This window comes from Macaca thibetana, chromosome 4 (assembly GCF_024542745.1).
Source record: "Macaca thibetana thibetana isolate TM-01 chromosome 4, ASM2454274v1, whole genome shotgun sequence".
In the NCBI taxonomy this organism is placed as follows: Eukaryota; Metazoa; Chordata; class Mammalia; order Primates; family Cercopithecidae; genus Macaca; species Macaca thibetana.
In genome coordinates this window covers 33,158,720-33,170,215 of record NC_065581.1, presented here as the reverse complement: position 1 = coordinate 33,170,215, position 11,496 = coordinate 33,158,720, and positions in this window count along the sequence as shown.

Sequence of the window (11,496 nt, the reverse complement as noted above, 5' to 3'; positions counted from 1 at the left end):
GTTGCAATAAATAGGCTTTCTTCCCTAAGTTGAGGAAATGATTTGTCTCATTTTCTATGAGACTTGTGGTGTGGAATTATAAGGTAGAATGAAAATCTGTGGAATGAATATTTATTTTATTTTATTTTATTTTGTTTTTATTATTATTTTTGAGACATAGTCTCCCTCTTGTCCTCCAGGCTGGAGTGCAGTGGCGTGATCTCGGCTCATTGCAACCTCCACCTCCCAGGTTCAAGAGATTCTCCTGCCTCAGCCTCCGGAGTAGCTGACATTACAAGCACCTGCCACCATGCCCGGCTGATTTTTGTATTTTTAGTAGAGACGAGGTTTCACCATGTTGGCCAGGCTGGTCTCGAATTCCTGACTTCAGGTGATCTGCCCGCCTCGGCCTCCCGAAGTGCTGGGATTAGAGGCATGAGTCACCTCACCCAGCCAAGATGAATATTTCAATGAAGATACCTTCTGCTGCTAAGAGCAGGAAATCACATCTAGTGGTCTTTTTTTTTTTCATTTTTTTTTTATTATACTTTAAGTTCTAGGGTACATGTGCACAACATGCAGGTTTGTTAATACATGGGCTTCATTTTTTTTTTAACTCATTATCTCACATAGCTGATAGATCCAAGGCTGATTGTCTCCAGGGTTGCTCAACTCAGCTGGCCAGTAGCATCACTAGCGATCCTGGAACTTCATAGCTCATCTCTCTAAAACACAGCACATCAGCTTTTCTGCGATGGTCAGAGGACCCCTGCAGCAGCTTTAGGTCTCTTACTCTTTCACAACAACTCCCAGAGGCAGGAAAAGGATACTCCTTTTTCCTGTGTGCCTTTATAAGGAGCAACTAAACTCTTTCCAGAGTGTTCCCAGTACCTACTTTCTCACACACTGGAATGACCGTGGGATCATACAGGCTCAGACAAGGCAGGATTCAACCTTTGCAGAGTGGGCCTGACGCACATGGGAAGAAAAGGAGCAAAATCATCTATTTTTAAAAATAAAGGAATGGTGGATAGAGTAGGAGAGATTGATTTCAGGGTAGGGAAATGACAGATTGTGGTACCATTAGGTTGTTAGTATTTGTAGTTAAATTCCACATTAAGACCTATAGGCATTCTCGATTCAGGGTTTTGGGTCGTTATATATATATATGAAATATATGTATAATATATATGAAATATATATGTATAATATATATGAAATATATATGTATAATATATATGAAATAGATATGTTTAATATATGAAATATATACGTATGAAATATATATATAGAGAGAGAAAGAGAGAGAGTATGAAATGTCAGCCATTAACTCTATTACAATAAAACAAAAAAGCAAGCAAAAAGGATTGTTTTTAGAACTCAAGTATGCTGACGTGTTATTTTATGAGATAAATACATTTTCCAGGGAAATTTTTGAAAAAAAGTAGAGTAAGGAATGACTAGCTCTGTAAGATGGTAAAACATACTATACATTTATTTTTAAAAATGTGGTTTTTTTTTTTTTTTTTTTTTTTTTTTTTGCGATGGAGTCTCTCTCTGTCACCAGGCTGGAGTGCGGTGGCCCAATCTTGGCTCACTGCAACCTCTGTCTCCCAGGTTCAAGTAATTCTCCTGCCTCACGCTTCCGAGTAGCTGGGACTACAGGTGCGCTCCACCATGTCCAGCTAAGTTTTGTATTTTTAGTAGAGATGAGGTTTCACCATGCTTGCCAGGATGGTCTCAATCTCCTGACCTCATGATCCAACCGCCTCAGCCTCTCAAAGGGCTGGGATTACAGGTGTAAGCCACCACACCTGGCCTAAAAATGCATTGTTACTGATTTCTCTTTTTCGTTAAATATGCTAGTAAAACAGAGTCTAGAACTAGAAACAGAAAGAGTTGATATTTAGTTTCAGTTTTTGGTAAGCTCTATTCCAAACTCATTTTTTTTACTGAGTGGATCCTTGTTTAATAAAAATTGAAACATAAAGAGAAAATATAAAATTAACAAGACACATGTTATATCTAATACTATCATCATCATTATAATTATGGTTGAAGACAAACAGACTTTCTAAACCCTTATGTGTTGCTGGTGGGAGTGTATGATTTTACGAATACCTGGAAATTTGGCAATTTCTTAAAAAGTTTAACATATATTTGCCACATGACCCCGCAATTTCACTCCTTGGAATCTATGTAAGAGACATAAAAACATATGTCCTCACAAAGATATGTGTTCAAGTGTTCAGAACAGCCTTTGCCTTAGTTGGCCCAAACTGAAAACAGTCCAAATATCCTGTAACTAGTAAATGGATAAACAAAATTCTACTACATCCATAAAAAGCAATATCATTCAACAATAAAAGGGAACAAAAATAGACTTATCTGGCAGGAGAGATACCATGAACATGAGGGTAGTTTTCCCAAGGCAAGTTTCAACCCTTGCACTCTGGATGATAAGCGATCACTTAATGGGTGCAATGCGTGTGATTTGGGTGATGGACACTGTAGAAACACTGGCTTCACCACTATGCAATCTATGCAGGTACCAAAACTACACTTGTACCTTATAAATTTACACAAATGAAAAAAGAGAAAATAAATGAAAAGAAACAAAATGATGATACATTCTACAAAACTTGTAAACTTCAATAATGTTAACTAAGTGAGGATATCTGAACACAAAAGGTTACATGTTGTGTGATTTCATTTACTTGAAATATCTGGAAGAGGTAAATGTATAGACACAAAAAGCAGATCATTGGGTGCCTAGTGCTTGGGGTATTGGTGGGAATTAATTATAAACAGAGAAATTTTGGACATGACAGAAATGTTCTAAAACTGGATTGTTGCGATAATTGCACAAATCCATTAATTTACTAAAATCATTACATTTTACATATACAAAGAGTGAATTTTGTAGTATGTAAATTATGCTTTAATAAACCTATTAAAATAATTCTTTTTTAAAAAATAAGACTTTGTAAGGAAGACAACATCCAGAAGACACAAATGAAAAAATATTTGAAGAAAATTACAGATTTTTTTGCATGAAGAAAATAACAAAATTAAAATAAGTATAATAAGCTCTGGAAAATTTTTGATCATATAGGACAGACAATGGGCTAACTTTCTCAAGAAAAATTATTAGCTAATCAATAAATAAATTAATGCAAATGCCACAGAAAATTGGGCAATGGATATAGACTGACTATTGAAGAGAATATTCCAAGAGGCAATAAATATAAATATTTGTTCAAACTCACCAATGAACTGAAAAATCCAAATGCATACAGCAATGTAATAAACTATTTCTCCCCAGTTGGGGACCAGCCTCAACCCACTCGTAGGGTACCTGAAGTCCAGTGGCAACAAAGGAATGAGAAGAGACAGGTTAAGAGTTCATAAAGGTGGGAGCCAGGGGGCCAGTTGCAAACCGGAGGCTGCAAAAGGCTCAGAGCTCTGGTCTCCACACTATTTATTGAGTACAATCACTTAGATCTAAGAAGCAGATGTTCAGGGCGAAACAGTGAAAGGGTGGCAGTGCATCATAGGTGTAATATATAGCAATAGAGGTTTAAATGAATTTCCCTTGTGCTCAAACAGCATTTAACTTATCGGAGAGTAGTAGCTAGTAGGAGCAGGCTTAACTAGGAGCCTGCACGTCTGTCCACATTCCAATGCTTCAAAGGAGGGTCTTTCTCCTTGAACACAGTGTTTACAGATAAGAGAGCGGGTCTCACTCAGAGCATGGGAACATAATGGCAATTAGGAGACTTTTCTCCTCAGAGGCTTTTTGTGGCTTCCCACAACGTATTGTCCCACATTTTTATGGCCAGTTTATACAGGCACCCCACAAGTCCTTTTCCCAACACTCCCCTCCCCAAAATTGGCAGGTACAATAGTTTGTTTCAAAATCAAGGATTTAGAAGATTCTACAGGAATAGGTTCTCTCATATTATTAGCATTGTGAGTGAATGGCAGTGTGGTAGTATCTATTAAAACTCAAAATGCAATTGTTACATGCTTGATGAAAACAACAAAAATCTCGTTCTAAACATCTGTCTTAAGGAAACAATCCTACATGAGCCCAAGGAGACATGGAATTGGTCATTTGTTGAGCCACAGTTTGGGAAACCAAAACATTTCCAAATTCTAAAAGAAAAACTGATTAATTTGTCTTGATTATAAAACTTGTGTACATCATAAAAACTATGCAGCATGTGAAGTGACAGCACACTGCAGGATAATATTTGGTGCTGTGTGTGTGTGGCACTGTGAACATATATTGGTGTAAACCTATGAGTAGTTTGCATAATACAGTATTTCCATTCTAGGTTTTGACAGTCTCAGTAAATTTTTCCTTGTATGTCCATGATGACAAATAAAAAATGTTATCAGGAGAGAAAAGAAACATTCTCAATATTTAGATAGAAGAAAGGTAAATTGTGGGATTGCCATAGAAAGCAATAATATATAGGGCTTTAAGTAAATTATGCAGAACTATCAACATGGAGTGGAAAAAAATCATAAACCATAATGCCAGTTAGGAGGTAGAAAATTGCAACAATTGTCATTGTTACTGTAAGAACAAAAAAAATATAGACTAAACTAAATGGATAAACTGGAAAATAATCTTATTTTTAAAATTTTAATGAGCCATAGATAAAATAATATAAAAATTCCAAATTCCACTTAGGTGAGCAGGGATAAGTGTCCACTCTTATTCTTTGGTCCATCTACTGAATCTCAACATGGGTCGAAGATTGAGCCTGCCTGAGAAAGGGAGATTATGACGGAGTGAGGACAAAGCAGCTGAGCTGTAAATAGCCCTGTGGGCTTGTGTGCTGCATTACAATCTATAGAGGCTCCCTGAATAATACATATCTACTTTACCCTGCCAGCTGAGTCTCTTTCCAGAACGTTTTCTGACTTCATGCTGGTGGTGTGGGAACTAGGGAGGTAGATAGAAGACAACAAACATCTCTGTAGCCTCGTGCAAACAAAGATTAGGAAGGAAATCAAAATAGGAACAATGCTTTCAACCATCTTGACTTAGTTGGCATTTATAATTGACATATAGACTGACAACATTTGACAACTACAAAAAAAAAATTTGACAACTACAGAATATTTATTTATTTACATTGCACAAAGATTATCCATGAAATAGAACAAATACTATGACTATAAAACTAGTCTCAATTACTTTTACAAGAACAAAATCATACAGAGTATATTCTATGAACACAGTCTTATCAAATTACAAATGAGTAAGATGGACAAAATTGCCCAAATTTTTGGAATTAAAATAATACATTTCTAAATCATCTATGGTTTGTCGAAGAGGAAATCAGAAGGAAATTAGAAAATAATTCTAAATAAAATAATACTAAAATGAATTTAAAAAATTTTTGAGATGCAACCAAGGCAGTCCTTAAAGAAAAATATTTAGTTTTAAATGCCTGTATTATAAAAGGATAAACATGTAAAAATCAAAGATCTAAACTTTTAACTTAAGAATCAAAAGAAAGCAAATTTAACCTCAAAAAAGTAGAAGAAAAAAAAACAAAGAGGTGAGGAAATTGATAAAATTATTTTCTTGATTTTGTTTTCTATTTGTTTATGGTAGAGCATAATTGTGTTCATTCTGACATTGCTAAGAAGAAATACCTGAAGCTGGGTAATTCATAAAGAAAAGAGGTTCCCTTGGCTCAGGGTTTTGCAGGCTGTACAGGAGGTGGGGTCCTGGCAATTGCTTCTGATGATGGCCTCAGGAAGCTAACAGTCATGGTGGAAGGAAAGGGGAGCCCGAGTATCACATGGTTTGAGTGGGAGTACACAGAAAGTGAGGAAGAGTTGCACTCCTTTAAACAAACAGATCTCCTGTGAACTGAGTCAGAACTCACTCATTATAGCTAGGATGGCACCAAGCCAATGATTAAGGATCTGCCCCCAGACCAAACAACTTCTTAGCAGACCTTGCCTCCAACATTGGAAGTTACATTTCAAAATGAGATTTGGAGGGGACAAACATCCAAACTATATCAATAACATAATTGGTTTAATGTATACTGACATTTTATCCAGCAACATTATTTAAATTTACTTATTAAATCTATGAGCTTGTCTATTATTTTTATTTTCTAAGTACCTGATTTTGTCAATAGCAAATAATGACCAACTTACTTGGATGCAATTATTATCTCTTTTATATATTTTTCTTGCCATTTTCATTGCCCAATTCCTCTGCTACTCCAGATATGAAGGAGACAGTATTTTTTTAGTGTTTATTATTTTATTATTTTTTAATTATTATACTTTAGGTTCTAGGGCACACGTGCCCAACATGCTGGTTTGATACATAGGTATACATGTGCCACGTTGGTTTGCTGCACCCATCAACTCGTCATTTACATTAGGTATTTCTCCTAATGCTGTATCTCCCCCGGCCCCCCACCACTCAACAGGCCCTGGTGTGTGATGTTCCCCACCCTGTGTCCTAGTGTTCTCATTGTTCAATTCCCACCTAGAAGTGAGAACATGCAGTGTTGGGTTTTCTGTCCTTGTGATAGTTTGCTGAGAATGATGGTTTCCAGCTTCATCCATGTCCCTACAAATGACATGAACTCATCCTTTTTTATGGCTACATAGTACTCCATGGTGTATATGTGCCACATTTTCTTAATCCAGTCTATCATTGATGGACATTTGGGTTGGTTCCAAGTCTTTGCTATTGTGAATAGTGCCACAATAAGCATATGTGTGCATGTGTCTTTATAGTAGCATGATTTATAATCCTTTGGGTATATACCCAGTAATGGGATGGCTGGGTCAAATGGTATTTCTAGTTCTAGATCCTTGAGGAATTGCCATACTGTCTTCCACAATGGTTTAACTAATTTACACTCTCACCAACAGTGTAAAAGCATTCCTGTCTCTCCACATCCTCTCTGGCATCTGTTGTTTCCTGACTTTTTAATGATCACCATTCTAACTGGTGTGAGATGGTATCTCATTGTGGTTTTGATCTGCATTTCCCTGATGATCAGTGATGATGAGCACTTTTTCATGTGTCTGCTGGCTGCATAAATGTCTTCTTTTGAGAAGTGTCTGTTCATGTCCTTTGCCCATTTTTTGATGGGGCTTGTTTGTTTTTTTTCTTATAAATTTATTTGAGTTCTTTGTAGATTCTGGATATTAGCCCTTTGTCAGATGAGTAGGTTGCAAAAATTTTCTCCCATTCTGTAGGTTGCCTGTTCACGCTGATGGTAGTTTCTTTTGCCATGCAGAAGCTCTTTAGTTTAATTAGATCCCATTTGTCAATTTTGGCTTTTGTTGCCATTGCTTTTGGTGTTTTAGTCGTGAAGTCCTTACCCATGACTATGTCCTGAATGGTATTGCCTAAGTTTTCTTCTAGGGTTTTTATGGTTTTAGGTCTAACAGTTAAGCCTTTAATCCATCTTGAATTAATTTTTGTATAAGGAGTAAGGAAGGGGTCCAGTTTCAGCTTTCTACGTATGGCTAGCTAGTTTTCCCAGTACCATTTATTAAATAGGGAATCCTTTCCCCATTTCTTGTTTTTGTCAGGTTTGTCAAAGATCAGAAGGTTGTAGATGTGTGGTGTTATTTCTGAGCCCTCTGTTCTGTTCCATTAGTCTATTCATCCGTTTTAGTGCCAGTACCATGCTGCTTTGGTTACTGTCGCTTTGTAGTATAGTTTGAAGTCAGGTAGCATGATGCCTCCAGCTTTGTTCTTTTTGCTCAGGATTGTCTTGGCAATGTAGGCTCTTTTTTAGTTCCATATGAACGTTAAAGTAGTTATTTCCAATTCTGTGAAGAAAGTCATTGGTAGCTTGATGGGAGTGGCATTGAATCTATAAATTACCTTGGGCAGTATGGCCATTTTCATGATATTGATGCTTCCTATTCATGAGCATGAAATATTCTTCCATTTGTTTGTGTCCTCTTTTATTTCGTTGAGCAGTGTTTTGTAGTTTTCCTTGAAGAGGTCCTTCACATCCCTTGTAAGTTGGATTCCTAGGTATTTTATTCTCTTTGTAGCAATTGTGAATGGGAGTTCACTCATGATTTGGCTGTCTGTTTGTCTGTTATTGGTATATAGGAATGCTTGTGATTTTTGCACATTGATTTTGTATCCTGAGACTTTGCTGAAGTTGCTTATCAGCTTAAGGAGATTTTGGGCTGAGATCATGGGGTTTTCTAAATATACAATCATGTCATCCGCAAACAGAGACAATTTGACTTCCTTTTTTCCTAATTGAATACCCTGTTTTTTTTTCTCTGGACTGATTGCCCTGGCCAAAACCTCCAAAACTATGTTAAATAAGAGTGGTGAGAGAGGGCATCCCTGTCTTGTGCCAGTTTTCAAAGGGAATGCTTCCAGTTTTTGCCCATTCAGTATGATACTGGCTGTGAGTTTGTCATAAATAGTTCTTATTATTTTGAAATATGTCCCATCAATACCTAGTTTATTGAGAGTTTTTAGCATGAAGGGCTACTGAATTTTGTTGAAGGCCTTTTGTGCATCTATTGAGATACTCATGTGGTTTTTGTCGTTGGTTCTGTTTATGTGATGGATTATGTTTATTGATTTGTGAATGTTGAACCAGCCTTGCATCCCAAGTATGAAGCCGACTTGATCGTGGTGGTTAAGCTTTTTGATGTGCTGCTGGATGCAGTTTGCCAGTATTTTATTGAGGATTTTCACATTGATGTCCATCAAGGATATTGGTTTAAAATTCTCTTTTTTTGTTGTGTCTCTACCAGGCTTTGGAATCAGGATGATGCTGGCCTCATAAAATGAGTTAGGGAGGATTCCCTCTTTTTCTATTGATTGGAATAGTTTCAGAAGGAATGGTACCAGCTCCTTTTTGCAGAGACATGGATGAAGCTGGAAACCATAATTCTCAGCAAACTGTCACAATGACAGAAAACCAAACGCTGCATGTTCTCACTCACAGGTGGGAATTGAACAGTGAGAACACTTGGACACAGGGCGGGGGAATATCAAACACCGGGGCCTGTTGGGGGACAGGGGACTGGGGGAGGGAAACATTAGGAGAAATACCTAATGTAAATGACAAGTTGATGGGTGCAGCAAACCAACATGGCACACGTATACCGATGTAACAAACCTGAATATTGTGCATATGTAGCTTAGAACTTAGAGTATAATGAAAAGAAAAAAGAAAAAAAAGAGTTGTAAGTCTATAAATTCCTATTTGTTGTAGAGTTCTTTTCAGGTCTTAAAGTTTCCACAGATCTCATCAAATGTAACTGCGAGTATTTTTCCTTTTATCAAATATGTTTGAAATTAGCATAAAGTTAGTGTTGATTGTTCCTTAAATATTTTTAAATAGTTACTGAAGTTAGATGAACCTGCAGTCTTGTCTTGGGAAAGCTTTATGGAATGGGCTTACTTTCTCTATGTGATGTGGAACTCTTCATATTTTATGTTATTTGTCAGCTTCAGTATATTGTACACTTTGAGTAACTTATTCATTACATGCAAATTTATTTTTGTATAATTGTTCGTAATATTTAGTATTATTTCATGCTGATAAATCTGTAAGACTATAACAAATGATATGACATTTGTGTCACTGGGATCTTAAAGGGAGATGACAAATGGATGATGCCTAAAGAATGTTTGAAGGAAGATTGACTATTTTCCAACTTTGAACAAATACTTAAATATAAAAATTCAAGAATTTGGGCAAACCCAAACAAAGATAAATCAAAGGAAATTTATGCCAAAAATCTTGAAAGCAACAAGACAGAAATGACACTTCATGCACAGGAGAAAAATTAAATGACAGTGGATTGCTCATTACAAATTGTGCAGACCAGACAGAAGTGGCACAAGATATTTTAATGGCTGAAAGTAATGTTAACCCAGAATGTATATCCAATGAAAATTTTATTATAAAATGAAGGTTCTATCATGACATTCTTTTGTTGTTGTTGTTGTTGTTTTTTAGATGGAGTCTTGCTCTGTCACCCAGGCTGGAGGGGATTGGCGTGACCACGGCTCACTGCAGCCTCTGCCTCCCAGGCTCATGTGATCCTCACATCTCAGCCTCCCAAGTAGCTGGGATTAGATATGCATCACCACGCCTGGCAAATTTTTTGTATTTTTGGCAGAGAGAGAGTTTTCCCGTGTTGCCCAGGCTGGTCTCAGATTCCTGAGCTCAGAGAATTGCCTGCGTTGGCCTCCCAAAGTGCTGGGATTACAGGTGTGAGCCACTGGGCCCAGCCATGACATTCTTAGAGGAAGGAAAATCAAGAGAATTTGATGCTAGCAGAGTTATCCTAAAACAAGAGCTAAAGGAAGTACTAGAACAGAAATGATAATGGAAGAAAACTTGGACAATCAGGAAAAAAATAAACAATAGAGTAAGTAAAAGCATGCATAGATACTATAGACTTCTTCAGTTTTGTAAATTAATTTGATGGTTGAGGCAAAAATTACAACACTGTCAGATGTGGTTTTTTATTCAGGTAGAGAAAATAAAAATATATATTATAAATGCAGGAGTGGAAAGGGATATAAAGGAGGTAAAGTTTCTACACCTTAGTCCAATTTGGTAAAATATCAGCACCAGTAGACTATGATAAGTTATGTTAATAGACAGATAAATCACAGAAACTATACAATGAGATTCACCAAAAAATAGTTGATTAAAAAATGGAATTCTAAATATTGCTTAAGGAACACATTGAAAAACAAGAAAAGAAAACAGAGAAGCAAAACAATGAAACAAAAAAGAAAACAAAAAGCAGATGACAGTCATAAGAGCTCACATATTAATAATTGCATTACATGTAAATTGTCTAAAAAGACAAGGGTCAGACTGAAAAATAATGACTCATCAATATGCTACCTATGAGAAACATACTGCAAATATTACAAGAGTGGAAGGCTGAAATAAAAAAATGGAAAAAAGTAAATCATACAAACATTTGTCGAAGAAAGCAGAAATGGCTATAATATCAGATAACACAAAATACACAGAGCAATGAATATTCTGATAGAGAAACAGAAACACTACATGATAAAAGTGTTAATTTACAACAAAGACAGAGCAACTCTAAATGTGTGTGCAGCAAACAACCGAGTTACAAGTACGTAGAGCAAAAATGGTCAGAACTGGAAGGAGAAATGGAGAAATACACAGTTAAACATTCAGACTTCACATCTCTGAAAAATTAATAAAACAACTGTACAGAAATTCAGCAAGATAATGAAACCAAAACAAAACTATCCACCAATAAGATCTCATAGACATTTATAGACCACCACACCAAACAACAGAATATACTTTTTTTTAACTGCCCATGGAATATTTACAGACATAGACCATACCCTGGACCATAAAAGGAACCTCAACAAATGTGAAAGAACTGAAATCCTACAGACTGTGTTCTTTGAAAGCAATGGAGTTGAACCAGAAATCAATAACATGAAGAAAATTGGTACAACTCCAAACA